This window comes from Peromyscus leucopus, chromosome 1, assembly GCF_004664715.2.
Source record: "Peromyscus leucopus breed LL Stock chromosome 1, UCI_PerLeu_2.1, whole genome shotgun sequence".
NCBI classification, from domain to species: Eukaryota; Metazoa; Chordata; class Mammalia; order Rodentia; family Cricetidae; genus Peromyscus; species Peromyscus leucopus.
Window position 1 is genome coordinate 73,973,719 of NC_051063.1, and position 19,276 is coordinate 73,992,994.

The following is a 19,276-nucleotide window of genomic DNA, read 5'->3' on the forward strand; positions in this document are numbered from 1 at the left end:
CAGAGAACACCAGTCTCAAGCAGTGGGGAGGATCAGAGTTCAAGCTCCAGAACCCAAGTAGAAAGCCAGATGGGGCTGCACATATCTGTATTCCCAGCATTCCTACAGCAAGATGGAACACAGAGGCAGGAGAATGTCAGGGAGCTTGCTGACCAGCTAGCCTGGAGTACGTAGTCCAGAAACAAGAGGCATCGTGTTAGTCTTGATCAGTAGGTGGTGAGAAGGATTCCTCTGACCTCTGTAAGTGAGCTATAGTAGGAGTATGATTTCTGCATGGATGCATACGCGCGCACGCGCACACAAAATTAAAACGAATTTTTTTTAAAAGCAAAATGTAAAACTAAGCTATTGGTTTGCTCAGTCATTCAACCAACACTGATGGAGTAACCAGAACATGCTATGCATACTGGACAATCACTGATCAAAACAATGTAAATATTATAAGCAGGCCCGATTAAAATGCAGTGGGGGGGGCTGTGGCTCAGTGAGAGAGCCCTTGCCTAGAATGCACAAGGCCTTGGTTCAATCCCCAGTACTGATAAAATAAAATACTTCAAAACTGATGAAATGGCAATAATGTCACCCTTGTGCACAAGTCTCTTGTTCCTAACTTTTAAATTAAAAGAATATGGCTCATCAATAATTTCAGTTTGCTTTGAATATTCACTCTATATATGTATCATACTAAGTTGTAGAATGAAAAAAAAAGTCATTTATTTGAAATTGATCTGTATTGTTTATTTTTATTTTGTTCATTTTGGAGACTCCTCATAAGCATATAATGTTGCTAGAACCATCATTCCTAAATCAGTTGTTAAATTCCTTGTATGTACCAGGCTAAAACACATGACGTTAAATTTCATATGATCCGTTGCATTATTAATTTCTTTTTCCTTTTTAGCTTTTTTGAGAGGGGTTTCTCTACATCTCCCTAGCTACCCTGGAACTCACTATGTAGATCACGCTGGCCTTGAACTTGCAGAGATCTGCTTGTCTCTGGAATTAAAGGTATGTACCGCCATGCCCAGGTGTAATATTCACTTTTGATACTCATTCACTAAATAAATTTAATAATTTTATTAAAAACCATAAAAGCTAACTTTTTTCCAAGTGTCCTCAAATTCACCATGTTGCTAAGGATGCCCTGATCCTCCTGCCTCCATCCTCCAAGTGCTGAACTGACTTTATGAACAGACAAAAACAAGTGGCAAAACTCCTGACACAGCATGACCGAGACAGCAAAGAGAGGGCTGCAGAGTCCCATGGGAACCCTCGTCTGGGGACTTCAGCGCGGCATCCTTCAGCCGCCCCAGGCCTGAAAGGCAGGTGCACTTACCTTCGGAGATAGTCTGCACTTCGGAGCTTTCAGCCCACGGAAAGTTTGCTTTTCAGCAACTGGACTTTCTCCTTACCCATTCAAACGCCAGGGAGGTCTAAGCCGAGCCCTGCTTCAGTTGGACAAACAACTGTTCCCCACCCTGGTGCTGTCACAGACCAGCTGGCTTCATACCTGGGCTGTGGCTGAATTTATCCAAGCCTTCCTGCCTGGGAGTCTGCACCTCCCAGCTGGCCCCTCCCAGGGCCTTTATGCCGAGCATTTTCCCTGCTGAGGTTCCTTTCAGAACAGGCTTAGTCTAACCAAAGCTGCCCCTGCCCTCTGATTGGTCACACCAAGCATTGCTTGCTTTTGTGCACGAGATCAGGGAACAGATCTCTTTCTAGAAAGAGGTCACATGTTCACAGAGCTTCTTGTGTGCACCTGGGGAAATTCCACTGCAGATACTATGGGAAGACAAAGAAAACTCGTGGAAACCAGATGACGTGGCAGTCTGGCACCGTTGGTGTGTGCAGAATGAACTTATCCAGGCGTGGCTTGAGTTTCAACCAGTGAAGTCATAAAAAGCACTGCATGACTGGATGTGCTGATAGGCAGGCCGCCTGCCCTCTGGGGTGAGGGAGACCTGCAGGCCTAACCGAGGAGCCACAGGCACCCAGACACCCTGCCCACTCTCTTCTACTCCCACGATTCCTTCACTTCTTACTCAACCTCAGCAAAACAAAAGTGCCTGCAGAAGGCTCTGACCCTGTGACCGGACAGAACCACTCAGGGAAACCAATCAGTGTTTTGTCCAAGGGTCCCTGGATACCAGGGAGGATACTGCACACTCCCTGGGGGTGTTTAAGGCCCGCCAGGGGGAAAGCTGGAGGCAAAGGAGCTCACTACCCCACTTTGCATTTGAATAGAGCAGAACTGTGTATGTGTAGGCAGAGACCAGGTAACCAGTTTTCTAGCCGTGCAATGAAATAGGAAGGATTGGTTCATGATACAACTCTGATAAGCGTCAAAAGCGTTGAGCCGTGAGAGAAGACAGACACAATAGGCCACACATTGTGTGACTCCACTTAAATGGACAGAACTGACAAATCCATAGGGACAGAAAGCAGAGCTGTGGTTCCCAGGAGCGAAGGAAAGAATATAACAGCTGAATGGGTATGGGGTTTATTTTGGTGTGATAGAAGTGTTCTAGAAGTTGGCATGGTAGCAGACACCTTTAATTTCAGCACTTGGGAGGCAAAGGCAGGCAGATCTCTGTGAGTTCGAGGCCAGCCTGGTCTACAAAGCAGGTTCCAGGACAGCTAGGACTATTACAAAGAAAAACAGTCTTGGGGGCGGGGGGAGAGGTAACAGCTCCACCAGGACATCCAGGAACAGAATATGCACAAGAATACCACCACTAAATCAGTCATCTAAAATTAAATACTTAGGTCAAGTAGTGGTAGCACTTGCCTTTAATCCCAGCACTTGGGAGGCAGAGTCAGGCAGATCTCTGTGAGTTTGAGGCCAGCCTGGTCTACAGAGTGAAATCCAGGACAGGCACCAAAAACTACACAGAGAAACCCTGTCTCGAGAAAAAAAAAAAAAAAAAAAAAACATAAATGAATGAATGAATGAATGAATGTACATTATCTGAATTTCATCACAATTGTTTTCTTGAGTTTTTGAGATCTGTAGTCTAGGGTGGCTATGTAGCCCAGACTGGCTTTGAACTCCTGATTCTTCTGCCTCTACCTCTCCAGCACTGGGATCAAAGGTGTACACTGCCATGCCTGCCTATAGTTCTTGTAAAGTCGTGTTTCACATCTTAGGGTTCTATGTAATGTGTAGTTTGGGGGGTAAAGTGAGGAGAAAGAATTCTAGCATTGAGGGGGAAAGGTTTGAAGACCATTTCTCTTGTGTTTATCAAAGGTTAAGTTTTAGAGAAATGGGAAAAGAATTCTTGCCTCTGCACTCTTAAATCACAGGGGAATTTTTCTAGGGTAGGGAAAAACCCTATTAAGGATGAGCAGTTGCAGATGCTGAAGGGAATCTTCAACAGACATAAAGTACAATGAAAACTGGACAGTGAGAAGTGGAAGGAATGGGGAGCTGCTCCTGAGGGAAGGAGAGAAATACGAAACTAGCCAACTCAGGTACGCAGGGCTCTGGAGGTGGGGCATGTGCTGTACCCAGTTTTCAGGTCCATGCATTCTGGTGACGTCACTTCCTGTCACTGACCACCAGCTCTACAGCTCATACTCAAAAGGTGTGAGTGTTCAAGATTTCTCCAAGAGTGTGAGTGGGTTCAAGGCCCAGCGCCATGAAGGGTCAGCTCTGAGCTGGCTTGGTTGAGTGACTGAGACTAATGTAGGGAATGCCTATACACAGTGAGTCACCCTCTGGAGGCACTGGTGCCTTGGGACTCCTCTCTCGGCCCTGGAGACATCTGTCCTCTTCCAATGCCTTCCCATGGTCATCTCTCAGTAGCTGCTTATAAGAAGACCAGGCAAGTTGCCGATTAAGGCCCACCAATATGACCTCATTTTACTATAAGCCCCTCCTTCAGGGCTGTGTCTCCAAATATGGCCATATCCCCAGCACTGAACCTTATGAGCTCAATATATGAATTCTGGAGGATACAAACAAAATTTGGAATCCATCAGAAGAAATTTAAAGACACTTGGAAAAAAACAAAGCCAAAGAATTATAAAAAGCCTTAGGGAAGGCGAAGGTACCTGCAGGGCTCAGAGTGGGCGGATTAGGAGTCTGATCTGATTAGCTTCTGGAGTCTAGAGGTCTCCTGATACACAGGCTAGCTGCTTCCTGGGCTGCTAGGGTGTAAAGTGCCGGACGTTTAACTCGTGAGGACACAGAGGGCCGGGCCTGGCCTGGAACGGAGAAGCTACGAGAAAGGAAGGAAGGTTTGCAGGGCAGAGTAAAGTTTGGTAATTGTCCAGGCCAGCTGATCCCGGTGCTGGAAGATTAAAGAGACAGAGAAGAGGTTGAGGAACACAAGGCAGACATGCAAAACATCCCCAGAGACCTTGCCCAGAACCATGCTGCAGGCCATTGCTCGCTGCAAATCTGGACCCGCAGCCTCTATGCAGGCAGTGCTCAGGGCCTTGACACAGTGTCCTAGTCCCCTTTCCATTGCTATGATAAACAACCCTGACCAAAAGCAGCTAAGGAGAAGAATTTATTTGGTTTACACTCCCTTAGTGAAGGGAAGGCAAGGCCAGAAGGAAGTCAGAGTCGCATCCAGGCAAGAGCAGAGAGACAGTAAATACATGGATCCTCGCAGCTCCCTTCTCAGTTCCCCCTGGCCCACATTGTTCTGCACCCACTGCTCAGGAACAGCACTGCCCATGTTCAGGGTGGGTCTTCCCATCTCAATTAAACATCAAGACAATCCCACTCAGACACGCCAACAGGCCAACCTGATGTAGGGAATTCCTCATTTCCAGGTGATGCTAGGTTGTGTCGAGCAGTTAAAACCAATCAGCACACACAAAAACGTGTTGTCCATGTGAAGACTCAGGTCTAAGAACCACCTGTCCCAGGTAGACACAAAATGGGCCTCCTCTTGGTTTAGTTCCCCTGGGAGCTAAAAACCCCAGACACCTCAGGACTAGAGGCTTTTTATTATGGACTATTCCTTTACACTGTGTAAATATTTGTCACTGTGATTGGTTTAATAAAGAAGCTGACTGACCAATAGCTGGACAGGATAAGGTTAGGGAGAAAAACCAGACTAAGGACATCGGGAAGAAGGGTGGAGTCAGAGGAGTCGCCAGCCAGACATGGGGAGGAAACAGGAAGTACAAGATGAAAGAGAGGTAACACCACATGGCAGAATGTAGATTAATGTAAATGGGTTAATTTAATTTGTAAGCATTAGCTAGTAACAAGCCTGAGCTATTGGCTGGTATTTATAATTAATAAGAAGTTTCCATGTGGTTATTTGGGAGCAACTGTCGAGACACAGAGAAACTCCGCCTACATTTTATCATTATAACTGTTATTGAAGTGAGGTGGCTCTTCTTGAGTAGTTATTATTTGCTGAGGGATTGCCGTGGTCCTGGTACTATGCTTGGTTCACGTATAATCTTTATGGCAAACCTAAATGGTCAGAACTATTATCACTCTTCAGCAGGTGAGGGACCAGAGACTCACTGAGGTCAGAATGTGGCCAAGTGACAGCCATCCTACCTGAAGCCGGGACTAGAATTCCAGGCAGGACTTTTTGATCCTCCCCATGTCCCTTTGTCTCAGGGTGTGAGTATGGGAGGTATTTTCTCAGTGTGTCTCAATCACACATAAGATAGTTGTCCACAAGGGCATAAGCTTCTATGGATTCATTCCAAGACAGAATTTACTGGCATGCTGTATCTCAGGGGAAAACAAAACAAACAACACACTCACATTACCGGGCCTCCTAGGCTGGCACACACAGGGTTGTTTCCATAAAGCCACCGTGGGCATGGAATAAGAGAGCTGGTTGTCCAGCAGATCAGGGCATTCGGGTTGGCTAGAGCTACAGCTGTTCCCCTTGGACAGAACATGTGGCTACTCTGTGTGAGGAGGGCTGTGAGTGGGACCCCAGGTAACGGGACTGGCTCCTGAAAACTGCACCCGGCTTCTGGATAAAGCACCCGCGTTCTGTCCCACTCACTCCAGCGATGGCTCTCGAGTGCAGACAGCTGGCATCTTCAGACAAGGGAATCTTGGGGAGCAAAATGGGCCACGCTCATTGACACTGAGGACCTTCAGACTGCACAAACCTGAGCCACCGTCCTTTACTAAGGTCATGCCAAGAATAGGTCCGATTGGGCATTTCCTTTTGTTGTCTTAGTGGTGGCTGATGTGACCACTGCTGGTGCCACCATCCCCTTGGACACGGCCAACAGTCACCATGACTGGGGCTGCTAGATGTCACCTCGGACTCCTGCCCTGGCCACCATCAGGCACCCAGGGCTGCCACTGCCGGTGTGGAAGAAAGCCAAATGAATGCACAGACCATGCTGGTTACATTTCTCACTGTGCTGAAGTACAGAGCAGGAACAGTTTATGTGTAAGAAGGATTTCTTGGTTGTGACGTGATGTCTCACAGCCGGCAATGCACGGCTGCCATTCACAGGGTGGCTCCACCCTAAACTCTGTGACAGCAGGAGCTTCAAGCAGCTTGCTCACACCTTGGTAGATCAGGAAGCAGAGACTGGGCTGTAGGTGGAAGGCCCGTCCGCAGGCAACCCACTTCCTTTAGTAAGGTCCAACTTCCTGAAGGTTCCACAGCTCCCAAAAAAGTGCCACTATCAGGGAATCAATGCTCAAAAACATGAGTCGGGGGCATTTCACACCTAAAACTATAACATGGGCTTTTCAGCTGCTACCCTAGAAGCTGGGGCTGTGTTTCTTATGATTGGTGAGGGACGGGACATAGAAACAGGCTCAGCACCGGAGCATCTGGTGCGCCCTGACCCTCTCTCCAATGGCAGTATTTGAATGGGACTCACCGTCAGTTTCTGTGACTTACCACTGTGTGTACGAACATGGCAGATAAGCTGCTTCCTTTTCACATTGGCTTCCTCTAACCCAGATATGGTGCAGACTGGCCAACCCTCCACCCTGACAGATAACTAAATGCATGTGTGTGCGGGCTTGTCCATTCATGCTTCAGGACAGCTTCGCTCTGAAAGCAGTAGAAGGGCCAGAGTCCCTTCCCACGACTCAGGTGATAAGTAAACTCTGGTAAGTTAGCTTCTCCCGACTCAGTTTTGTCATTTCTAAATGGGCATCACAATAATATCGACCTCACCGGGCTACGGTAAGCTCACGCCTATAAAGCTCTGGAAGAAATCAGACTGTTTGTTTGTTTTGTTGTTGTTGTTTTTTTTTTTAGACAGGTTTTCTCTGTGTAGCCCTGGCTGCCTGGGAACTTGCTCTGTAGAGCAGGCTGGACTCTGAGAGCTCTGCCTGCCTCTGCCTCCCAAGAGCTAGGGTCAAAGGCATGTGCCACCACCACCCACAGAAATCAGACATTCGATGAACTGTGGACTGATTCTTAACAGGGGTCTCTGAAACCTCCAGGTAAATTGCTCTATAAAATGAAGCCCCCCCCCCCCGCCCTCCGGCCCTGTCAGGGACAAGGACAGAATCTCTAGTTAGTGGAAAAATACAGACCCCACTAAGACAGGGAACTAGATCATCTTACAGTCAGGTTGCCTAGCAACAGAACATTGAGTCAGAGCCCTTGACCCTTTCACCCTGTAAACATCCTACACAAATATCCTGTTAGCTTGCCCCACCTTATGCAGATGACAGCTTCTTGCTCCCCCCACACTGCAGGAACTATATAAACCCTTGTGAAAGGAAATAAAGTTGCACCTTGGTCAGAATCTAGACTTGCTGTGTTTTCCTTTGTATCTCCTGTCCCTACATTCCATCCTTAGGGTGGTTGAGAACCCATTGTAGCCCTGCAGGCGAGGCACGGCCCAACAGTAAAATTGTGCATTTTAGACACTACTAGCTTGTCACACTAGAAGAAGTTCACATCTGCAAGAAAGCACAACTAACTAAGGTGTGCACTGGCGGAGAAAGATGTTTGACTACGGAAAGGAAGAGTTTAGGCCCGATGAGAAGACGGTAAATGCTTTTCACCCAGCCATTTATACTGAAATAGTTGTAGGGCTAGCGACTCCGGCCAGTCCCTCCGTGTGGCTACTTGTGGATGTTGGATGCTCACGTAGCTATAGACCCGTCTTTCTGCGCTCTGACCCACCATGATGTGAACAAGCCACACACCTGCTTCCACTGGCTCGTTTCACCATCATGGTGGACCAATATCCCTGATGCCAAGCTACAACAAAGTCCCCCCGCTGCTTCCTGCCAGGTATTCTGTCTCAGTGATGAGAAACAGAACTTATACAGGAGCCAAGGGTATAAATGAAGACATGAAGTGTGGGAGAGAACAACTGTACAGGAGCATCACTGTAGATGGATTTCTAAATGGTCTTATTAAATAAAAAGCACAGAGCCAGATATAGGGGCAAAAACCTGAGCCGGGTGGTGGTGGCTCACGCCTTTAATCCCAGCACTCGGGAGGCAGAGCCAGGCGGATCTCTGTGAGTTCGAGGCCAGCCTGGGCTACCAAGTGAGTTCCAGGAAAGGCGCAAAGCTACACAGAGAAACCCTGTCTCGGGAGAAAAAAAAAAAAGAAAAAAAAAAAAAAAACCCAACCAACCAAACAAACAAACAAACAAAAAGCAAAAAACTGAGAGATCCAGGAAACAGGGAAAGCCACAACTAACCTCACCTCACCAACTCCACCGCTTCCAAAAGTGAGCTACTTCCCATCTACCCACGCCTATATGCCTTGCTGTTCTGCCATCTGATTTGCTCTCACTGTCCAGCTATATCACTTCCTCTTCCTGCCCAGCTCTGTCACTTCCTGTCTGTCTGCACAGACCTCCAGACCTCCATGGTTAACTAGTAATGGAATTTAAGGCATGTGCCACCACGCCTGGCTCTGTTCCCAGTGTGGCCTTGAACTCACAGAGATCCAGATAGATCCCTGCCTGCTAAGTGATAGGATTAAAGGCGTGTGCTACCATTGTCTGACTTCTGTATAGTGGCTGGCTTTCTCCTCTGATCCTCAGGTAAATTTTATTGGGAGATACATTATATTGGGGGACACAATATATCGCCACACTTCACATGGGTAGGTCAGGTGGAGAACATGGTTGTTGCCCTAGACTGTGAGCCTGGGCTGTGCAGGCATGGGGAAGAGGGGAACTGGAGAATCAGAGATGACGCTACATGGAAGCACTCCCTCCATGATGGGACAGAGGCACAAGGAGATTTTCCAGCCCCACCTGCCCTGGGAGAGAACTGTGTGTAACCTGCTGGACTTTGTGGATATGTTAGTGAATTGATTACATTTTTCTATAAATAAAAAAAAAAAGAAATTCTCTTTTCCCTAGGTGTGCTAGAAACATGCATTTCAAACATTTGATAAACCCTGGAGATTCTCTGGATACAGATGTAATGCTGGAAAAACACGAAGGTCATCTTCTCCACTACTTCCTTTCATCTGTGAAGAAATGATTTCCCCCAGCATCTCTGAGCATGAAGAAGCGGGGCCAGGACCAGCCTCACACAGGCTTGTTCCAGGAAGTCTTATCTGGCACAGCCCTCATGCTTGCAAGGTGCTTCTCTGGGGCAAGAGCAGAAAAGCCAATACAGATGGGAGGTTCACGTCCCGCCTGCTATGGCCTCTGGCCATCGGACCCCCAGCAGGTGAGTGTGTACCAGCAGAAAGTGGAGCCCAGGTCACATTACTCACCATGGGAAGATCAGCGAATTCTCCAGCTGCTTGGTCGGTCCAGTTGCCCACACCAGCTTGGTCCTCCAGACCAGCCAGGTCTCTTCCTAGGCAGCCAGCAGCCTCGGCTCTCCCCTCCTGGATCCAGTTCAGTTGCTCTGACACCCTACCTTGCACAGCTAAGCCCAGAGCTACTTATAGCTCTGTTATCATGTTCCCACTTCAATACAAACAAACAGCTGTCGCCCGGGGAAGAGATTGATGAAGAGACATTGCCTGGTTTTTACTCTGGCAAGGGACCTTCATAAGCACCGAGGACCCGCTGGCTCCCCTAGGTTTGAGTTTGAAATGACCGCTCTTCCTTCACCCCCTCCCTTGGGCTTCTTGCACTTTTCCCTTCCTCCGTTTCTCAGGTCGCTGAGAAATTTGGATATCCAGAGTTCATCCCCACAGAACATTAGAGCCAGGAGAATGAAGGACCTCTGATCCCAGGGCCCTGTGATCAGAGATAAGACTGACATATTCCCTCCTGCTTTGCAATGTAGACAGACTGGATGAGCTGCTCAAAGGCTTGCTCCACACAGGCTGTGCCGTCTTTACCAGCTAGCTCACACCAGGAGCACACAGGATAGTTCCAGCTATACGGACCAGTCATGGAGGTCTTCACCAGTCGGGAGAGGCTTCCTGGTGTTACCTCCCCACCACCCACCACACGCATTCACTTTGTCTTGCTTTATTAGGTCTTGGTAGCAGTTATGGGGGATGAACTGGAAAGAAGTGGCTAAACTTTACTCACATGCTGGTGACTAGAGTACACAGACGCAAAAGCCCGAACACCCAGGAGACCAGAGAGGATGAGCCCTTGGGAAAATATAATCTCAGGTAGACTTTAAAGATCTGCCAGTTATGCAGACTAGAGTTCAAGCCTAAGGGACAGGGAAACCCCAGCTGACCCCTGAGGAGACATACATGTATGTACCTACTTCCTCTTCCACGGTCTCATGAATGTAGGCAAGGCGTCTACCAAAAAGCTACACTCCCAGTATAATCACATGTATAAGCACAAAACCCACAAAAGCAAAATTGGGATTTTGAAACCGCCTTTTATAAAAGACTTAACAGTTATATAACAAGATTTTTCCATGGCCACAAAAGAATGTTCTACAACTGTAGCAGATACCAAGGTGTTTCCCGGATTTATCTGGTTACAAACATATCCTTTATTTTCTGTAACTTCTCTCTGTCTGAGATGTTGTTGCAGTTATAAGAAGGGAGCCTAGGCCTGCTTTTGGTGAGATCAAGCAAGAAGATTATTGAAACAAGGGAATTGTGAACAGTAGACAGAGTTGAGGCAAGTTCCTGCTGATAGTGTTGGAAGAGGACAAGGACTGAGCAGTTGCATGTAACTGGGGCAGAGAGCAGGCCAAAGCTGGTCAACAGGGACAGAGGTTATTTGGTGAGGTGGGAAGAAAAGCTGTAGCCAAACTGAGGACACAGGCTAGCTTGGGATGCAGGAGAGCAGGAGAACTCTGCTCTGACCCCCTCTGCTGCATTTTAGTGGAGAGACCGAGAGTGGCATCATAGGATGTTTGAAGTATGTCTTGATGGCCCAGCCCATGAGTGCCATTTGGTTCTTTGGGGATGGAGGCCAAAGTACTTTTGGAACTACTGTCTGTCAAGTCATGACTCTTTAAAGTAGAGCCTGGGCTAGTTATAGACTCTCTCGTACTGTTTTGGGTATTGCTAGTAGTAGGAAACTCACTACCTCCTGATGAAATAGACATTCTATCTGGAGAAGGTCACTCAATCCCTAGGAACTTATGTCCATTGTTTCACTAACTACGTCCCATCAGGATTCTGCAAAGTACTCTCCCAGAGCTCTCTGAACCACAGTGACGTCACTGGGCATGAACTGGGCAGCAGTCGATGGTGAGGCCTGCAGACTAACGAGAACGATCTCATTGAATTTCTGCACCACCATCCGATCTTAGTTTTAGGTCCAACTTCAATTTGCCCCGTTCTGGGATTGCACTGAGCCAGCGTGTTCCTCTGTCTCTCCAACTGATTAGTGGTGGCTGAAAGCTAGCCAGCCCATAGTTGACCACAGACATATGAGAGATCCCAACAGAAACCATGAGAACCACCCAGAAAAGCAGCTGGCCCACCTGAAAGTGTTAACACACAGAATAAAAGCTAAAGAGGCCTCTCTTGTTTTAGACCATCAAGCTTTGGAGGTAGTTTACTATGTAGCATAAGTTAACCAATCAGATTTCACTACAGGTCCTGCTAAATCCCTTTCTCAGCAGCCCACGTCCAGCCTTGGTTGGCACTGAGAAGACCTGTGCATCTGATCACAAAGGATGCCGTAAGGGAGGTCTGAGAGATGGGTCCCTCAGTTCAGATGGTAATTGACAAGCATGGCCCTTGCCTGATGGCTACTAGTGTCAGTCTATGCCAGACTTAGACCTCTGGGGATGAGGCTCTGAGGATCCTGTTCTGGAATAACGAATGTGATATTAGCTCTGCAGAGCCCCTGGGCTCTGAATGAAAACATGAGCTTGCATCTGGATTTGGCGTAGAGGGTCTCTGTTCCTGCTACACAGATAATGGGATGCCACGCTCAAGGATGTGGTTCTCTTATTCACAATTTCCACATGTCCCTCTCTGCAGATGAGATTAGCAGAAACCACATGGCTTATGAAAACAAGCTGTAGTAACCCACAAAAAATTCAGACATCAATTTGAATCCAAAAGCTGAACTGCGCTGTCACATTTGGGAATCAAATGTAGTATCAATATAATTGGGAACTGTGGGCTAAGGGAAGGGTTGAGGCTGGATAGAGAGAGGGTAGAGACTGTTCCAGGGCAAACCACATGACAGAGATCTTAAGTGGAGGAGGGATGGTATGAGTGTCAATTACAGCAGAGCCAAAGGTATCAGTAGTAACAAGACATCTGTTAGGGCCCAAATGAGAAACTGAAGACATCTGCCCTCCATATGACACTGTAGGACTTTGTAAATCCTGTTATTAGACTTTGCAATTATTATTTAAATAGAAAGTAGCTTTTTATTTTTAAAAATATTTTTAAATTAATATATTCCTGCATGTGGGTATGTGCACATGAGTGTGAGTGCCCTTAGAGGCTGGAGGTGTCAGGTCCCCCAGGAACTGGAGTTGTGAGCTGCCCAACATAGGTGCTTGCTGCTGCTGGGTGGTGGTGGTGGTGGTGGTGGTGGTGGTGGCGGCGGCGGCGGCGGTGGTGATGCACACCTTTAATCCCAGCACTCAGGAGGCAGAGGAGCTCTGTGAGTTGGAGGCCAGTCTAGTCTACAGAGCAAGATCTAGGATAGCCAGGGCTACATGGAATAACCCTGTTTTGAGAGAGAGAGAGAGAGAGAGACAGAGACAGAGACAGAGGCAGAGACAGAGAGACAGAGATACAGAGAGAGCTTGCTGCTCTTCCAAAGGAGTTAGGTTCAATTCCTAGCATCCACATGGCCACTCACAACCACTTCCAGGAGATCTGACACACTTGTTTGGCCTCCGCAGGCACCAGGCACACGAATGGCACATGGACATACATGCAGACAAAACATCCATACGCATAATTTTAAAAAATCAACTAGAAATCTAATTATTATACGTAATCTGAAGGGCTAATGGCCCAAAGCCTCAGGTGGGCTGAGGAGCTCTGGAAGAAAAGCTGCCTTGACTGACAGCACCTGTGAAAGCATCTGGACAGGAGAGCCACATCCTAAACCTGCTGGTATCTGCCACCCCCTGACTGCAGGGGAGCTGCCCCGCAGATGGGACTCTTCCATCCCCAAGCCTCCCCCCATCATGTGAGCACAGTCTCCATTCTGCAGAGGGACTGTGTCCCTTCAGTTATTGTGATTAAAGAACATTTCTGTCTGTAGACACCTGCCTGCTTTCTTTTATTCCCACGTTTCTCCACCGATCCCGACCTAACAGAATCTACAACTCTGAAGTCTTGGTAAGTACTGTTCAGCTCAACTATTAACACTGAAAAGCAATGAGGAGAGTATATACACGCCTCTCTGCCTTCAGGGAATGGAAAGAGAAATATAAGCATCCTCCAAAACAACTGTGAATAAAGAGTGCAGTCATAAAACCTTAGCACAATTTGTCAAATTTTGGCTTCCACACTCCTACAAATGTTTATAGGCAACAGACTGACGTACCTCCCAAGAGAAATGTAAGAAGTAGAAGCAGGTAATAATGGAGACTAGATGGAACTAGAGTTCATGTCAGATCTTTAAATGGCCAGAGAAGGACCAAGAGGGGGCAGATTTCAAAACATAGGGGTGTAGGGTAGAAAGGGCCAGTGAAAGAACACTCTGGCCCTGAGACCAGAGCCAAGGAAAAAAAACACCCTGCCCTTAACCAAGTTCTGGCCACAAAATCCCACCCACATCCCTAAGCACAAAATCCAACCAATCCCTGACCACTGAATCCCACCAATCTCTGATTTGTCCTATGCTTAAAACTCGAGAATCCACCAATCCCCACCCTGGAAAGCTCCACCCACCAAGAGACCCCGTATTCTCTTCACTTTCCTACTGTTTCTCGCCTGGGCCGAGGCAGACACTCTCCTAGTTTTTCCCTCCCGATAAATCTCGTGTGTGAGGTTTGTTGTGTGGTGTGACTTCATAGTGTTCCTTGGCTCCCAGCTGCCAGGATAGCTTTCCATCCGAGCTGTAACACTTACACCAGGGACTTAAAGGGACAGACGGAAGTTAAAGGCAGTCTTCAAAATGCATGGACTGGGGGGAGGGGAGGGGGGGGAGTGACGAGCAGAGACAACAGAAGCACATCTCTCTGACAATCCTTGATCCCTTGGGGATGCCCTCAGATCGCGGCTCTGTCTTGCAAGGCTTACCCTGTTCCCCCCTGTGTCTCCGTTCCTTCACAACAGGAGTCCTCCCTCTGGCAAGATTCCTGCAAAATTCCCTCTTTGGCACACCAAGGTAGGGCAGTCCCTCAAGTTCCTCCTCCACAGGGAAACCTTTTGCAGCCCTGGGACCTCAGGCGCAACAATACCATCAAGAGTACCTTGGAGGAGCTAAGGGTAACTCTCAGATAATAAATCTTTGTCATTTTTAACAGATTTGGGAGCTACATGGTCTATACTTCCTGCTTATTCCAGTAAAACCTATCCTTCTCAGATTTCTGTAATGGGAGTTGATGGCCAGCCACCGACCTAGGGCTGCAGGTCCTCTTTTGTTTCCACTGTGGCCACCCGAAGGCTTGCTCACGCCTTCTTCCTTCTTATGCTTAGCTGCCTAACCTGGTTCTTGGGGAGGGATATCATGGCCAAATGCCACTTTTCCTTTTCTTTTCATCAAAGTCCTTCTGGAACTTTCCTCATTCTTTTCAGCCTCTGAGGAGAAAACCCCTCTGGTTTAGCTTTTCTTTTAAATACAAATTGAGTATGTTTTCTTATTTAATATCAAGTAAAGAAATCATGCCAGCCATGTGGAAAAACCACTGAGATGCCCTGACAGATACAGACTTTTGGTGCTTCATCAACGTTTAAAAGGCTGCTTTCGCCTTAAAAACATTCTGGCTTTACAATAACTCTAGATACAAAAGGTAGACATGTTGCCTACAGATGACAGAAATTGGAGAGCTTTAAAGGAAAGTTTAAATTACCCAAGTCTCTTAAATAAAAAAGCTTCAAAGCTGAGGCGCAGTTACCTGCCAAGCTAAATTGGTTTCAAGCGTAAAAGTCAGGCCTCATTTTTTCCTAGAACTAACAGGCTTTCTACCAAAATGGGTAATCTCACAAGCAGGTTTCATGAAAAGATAAAAACAAAAAAACAAAACACACACACCAAACCTTAAAACTACTATGCTGTTGTTCCGGACTTAAAAAATTGCTTTTTATTATTCCCATGCTCCAATGATGATTTAAAAAAGACCCGCTTTATCAATGACTAATCTCAATAATCAAGCACCTATGTCTCATGGTATAAAAAAAAAAGAATCAATGTTAAATTTCTAGTTAAATCAATAGAGTTTTCATAAGTAATTAATCTACTGTTGGTGACAATTATAAGTACTGGCTACCAAAACTTTTTAAAAAATTATAATTATTATAGTCACAGACTCAAAAATTTGAATTTCCTTTCATCATTTTAAACTTGTTCATGTTTATGTTGCTAACTTTTCAGACTTTATTTTTGCTATGGCTCAAAAACATGAGTCTGCTCAGTAGTTAGAATTGACTACTCTTCAAGAGGACCTGTGTTTAATTAATTAATTAATTTAATTTAATTCCCAGCACCAATATGGTGGCACACAACCATCTGTAATTCCAGCTCCAGGGAATCCCTCTCCCCATCTAGCCTCTGTGGGCACTGTATACACATAGCACACAGACATATACTCAGGGAAAACAACTATGTACATAAATAATAAAATAAAAACAATTTATGAATCCTGTTTCGATCATATTTTTTTAGGATTTATTTTTATCTTGTATGTATGAAATTTGCATATATATCTGGTGCCTGTAGAGGCTAGAAGAGTGAAAATCCCTTGGAACTGAAGTTACAGATGATTGTGAGCAACCATGTGGGTGCTGGGAACTGAATGCAGGTCCTTGTATAAGAGCAACAAAATTAGAAAGTGAGAGAGTCAGGGATATTTGAACAAAAACTAGACTTTAAATATTAAAGAATTATGTGGATAAGTACACTGTGGCTATGCACATACAAAGAGGGTCCTCATCTTTTAAAAAAAGTTTAATTACATTTTGATTTATTATTGTGCATGCACATGTGTGTGGGGTGTGCATGTATGATAGCACATGTGGAGGTTGGAGGACAATTTTTGAATGTTGGCTCTCTATGGTCACCATGTGGGTCCCAGGGGTTGAACTCGGGTTGTCAATCTTGGTGACAGGCATCTTTACTCACTGAACCACTTCAGTCCTTGACTTATAAACAAATAAAGTACTAAAATATTACTGATTGAATGGTGGGCTTATTTGCTTTAGACCAATCTGTCAGTGAGGACAGGGTGGGAATGGTAGTGGAAAGTGGGTTAATAAACAAAATAAGGTTGATTGGGTGTGGACAGTTGTTGAAATTAGCAATGGGCACATCAGGAGGTCCCCTCCACTATCTTTACTTCTGTATGTGTTTTAAACATCCATCATAAAACACCTTTAACCCCAGCACTCGGGAGGCAGAGCCCGGATGATTTCTGTGAGTTCGAGGCCAGCCTGGTCTACAGAGCAAGATCCAGGACAGACACCAAAACTACACAGAGAAATCCTGTCTTGAAGAAAAAAAAAAATTGTTTAAGACATAAAAAAAAAAAAAAGCGGGGGGGGGGGGGGGGGGGAAGAGAAATCCTCCCTCTCTCATTCCAGTTCCTTAGCTAATCCTGGCTGGGCCAAGTTACATCCTGTCAGTGGAAGGCTCCACGGTTAGCTCACCCTCCCCTGACATCAGGCAAGCCGTGATGCAAACCACTAAAGCCAACTAGTTTTGATTTCCTTCTTTCCTTCCTACCATTTCTTTTTTAATTTTAATTTTATTTTTGAGATAAGGTCATACTATGTAGTTTTGACTGTCTTGGAACTCGCTATATAGACCAGGCTGACCTCCAAACTCAAAGAGATCCTCCTGTCCCTGCCTTCCAAGGCCTGAGATTAATAGCCACTACACTTGGCTTCATTTACTCACTTGCTTTCTTTCCTATTTTTTTTTTTAAGATTTATTTATTTTCACTGGGTGGTGGTAGTGCATGCCTTTATTATTCCAGCACTTGTGAGGCAAAGGCAGGTGGATCTCTGAGTTTGAGAATAGCCTGGTCTACAGAGCGAGTTCCAGGACAGCTAGGGCTACACAGAGAAACTGTCTCCAAACAAACAACAAACAAAAAACAATAACAAAAAAAGTATTTGTTTTTGTTCTATGTATATAAATATTTTGCTGCATTATGTCTGCATACCACCTGTGTGTTTGGTGCCCTTGGAGGCCAGAAGAGGGCATTAGACTCCCTGAAACTGGAATTACATGCAGTTATGAGCTGCCACGTGGGAGCTGGGAATCAAACCCAGGTCCTCTGGAAGAGCAGCCAATGTTCTTGACAGCTGAGCCATCTCTCCAGCCCCTACCCTCCTTTAAGACAAGGTCTCACTGTGTAGCTTTGGCTGGCTTGGAACTCACTGAGGTAGAGAAGATTGGCCTTAAACTTGAAAGATCCTCCTGCCTCCATTTCCTGAGTGCTTTGGTTACAGGTGTGCACCACCAAGCCTGACTTAACTCTCATTTTCCAAACTGAATTTCTCTGTTGTACTTGAGACAAGGGAACCAGGGCCTCTAGTGAACTCTAAGCCTAAATGTTGCTAGGCTTCACTCAGCCCTCCCCCCTTTGATGTGGGTTTGGGAAGGGATGTCTGATCATGACCCACTGCTAGGACTTGGACCCGAGGTCTGTTCTTACCATGTATGACTGCATTTCCTAAGGATAACTCTTGGATTTCCCTCATTCTGATATCTATCAAGCTATGCTGCCAATCATTGGTTATCGTGGGCATGTATCATTCCTTCTTCAACTGCTTCTCTAAAGTTAGTATCTGTGGACCAAGCTACATCAACCCGAATCTCTTTATGCTAAATGAAAAGAAGATGCTTGCAAACATTAGAAACTCCTGGGGCAGGAAAGCAAGGAGGAACTGGAAAAGCAGAGGTGCTCCTGACCGGGTCATTACGAATGTTCCAACAGCAATGCAAACACGTCGCCACCTGGCACTCTTCAGAGGACTGGGACACATGACACCATGATCTTATGACAGGTCAAAATTCAAGGTGCGGTGGTTTCTCCTGTTTGCTATGAAATATGACACACGAAATCACTGTCAATCCTGCCTCACACCTCATTATCCATCTCAGCAGAAGCATATCCCAGGGAATAGTTTTCCAAATGACCAAAAGCTAATATAGAACCATGGTTTTTTTGTTTCCCCTGTTTTGTTTGTGTTTGTTTTGTTTTTGAAACGGGGGTCTTATGGAGCGCATCTGGCCTCCAACTAACAATTCTCCTCTCTCCGCCTCCGGAGTGCTGGCACTAACTGCATGTGCCACCATGCTCAGCTAGAGCACTTTTTTTTTAAGTTCACAGATTCATTTGTAAAATTATGTCCCCTCAAAATGAAAACCTTGGTTCTACTTATAAATGACCCATCTGGTTTCACACACCTATCCCCCTTTAACGCCTTTCACTCCATCTGCTTCTTCACCTACAGCCAGACTCTTGCCTCCTCAAATTCCTTCCTTTGACTCCTTTTTTTTTTCCTCTCCTTCACTTGGGCCTGATCCCTTTCAGAGCCACCACAGAAGCAAGCTCCTCCTGTCCCAAAGTAGCGTTCTCAGGAGGTAAAGGCAGCAGGGATCTTTTTGAACTACCCAAGTCCTTTTTCATACAGTTGCTGAGCGACAAGATGCAAAACCCAGGGCCATATTTACAGCAAAACTAGCTAAGAAGTTTTCCTCCACACCGAGCCATACATGAAGAGGGTGAGGGGAGCCAACAGGACTCTTCTTGCCACACCTGAGAACAGAGCCCCAAATACCAAGGACAGGGGGCTGATCAGAAACCAGC

General features: G+C 46.2%; 1 protein-coding gene across 13 annotated transcripts in view; it reads right to left on the reverse strand.

Moving 5' to 3' along the window:
• Nucleotides 1-19,276, reverse strand: part of Tacc2 (transforming acidic coiled-coil containing protein 2) — a 211,561-nt gene that overhangs the window by 188,952 nt on the left and 3,333 nt on the right. The window contains exon 1 of one of the 13 annotated variants that reach the window (XM_037209905.1): nucleotides 1,511-1,613. The exons of 11 other annotated variants lie outside the window; for them this stretch is intronic. The gene's annotated coding sequence lies outside the window, so the exon portion shown is untranslated. Of the gene's footprint in view, nucleotides 1-1,336; nucleotides 1,484-1,510; nucleotides 1,614-19,276 lie in introns of those variants that run through there. One more of the 13 variants, XM_037209903.1, reaches the window with a different exon arrangement.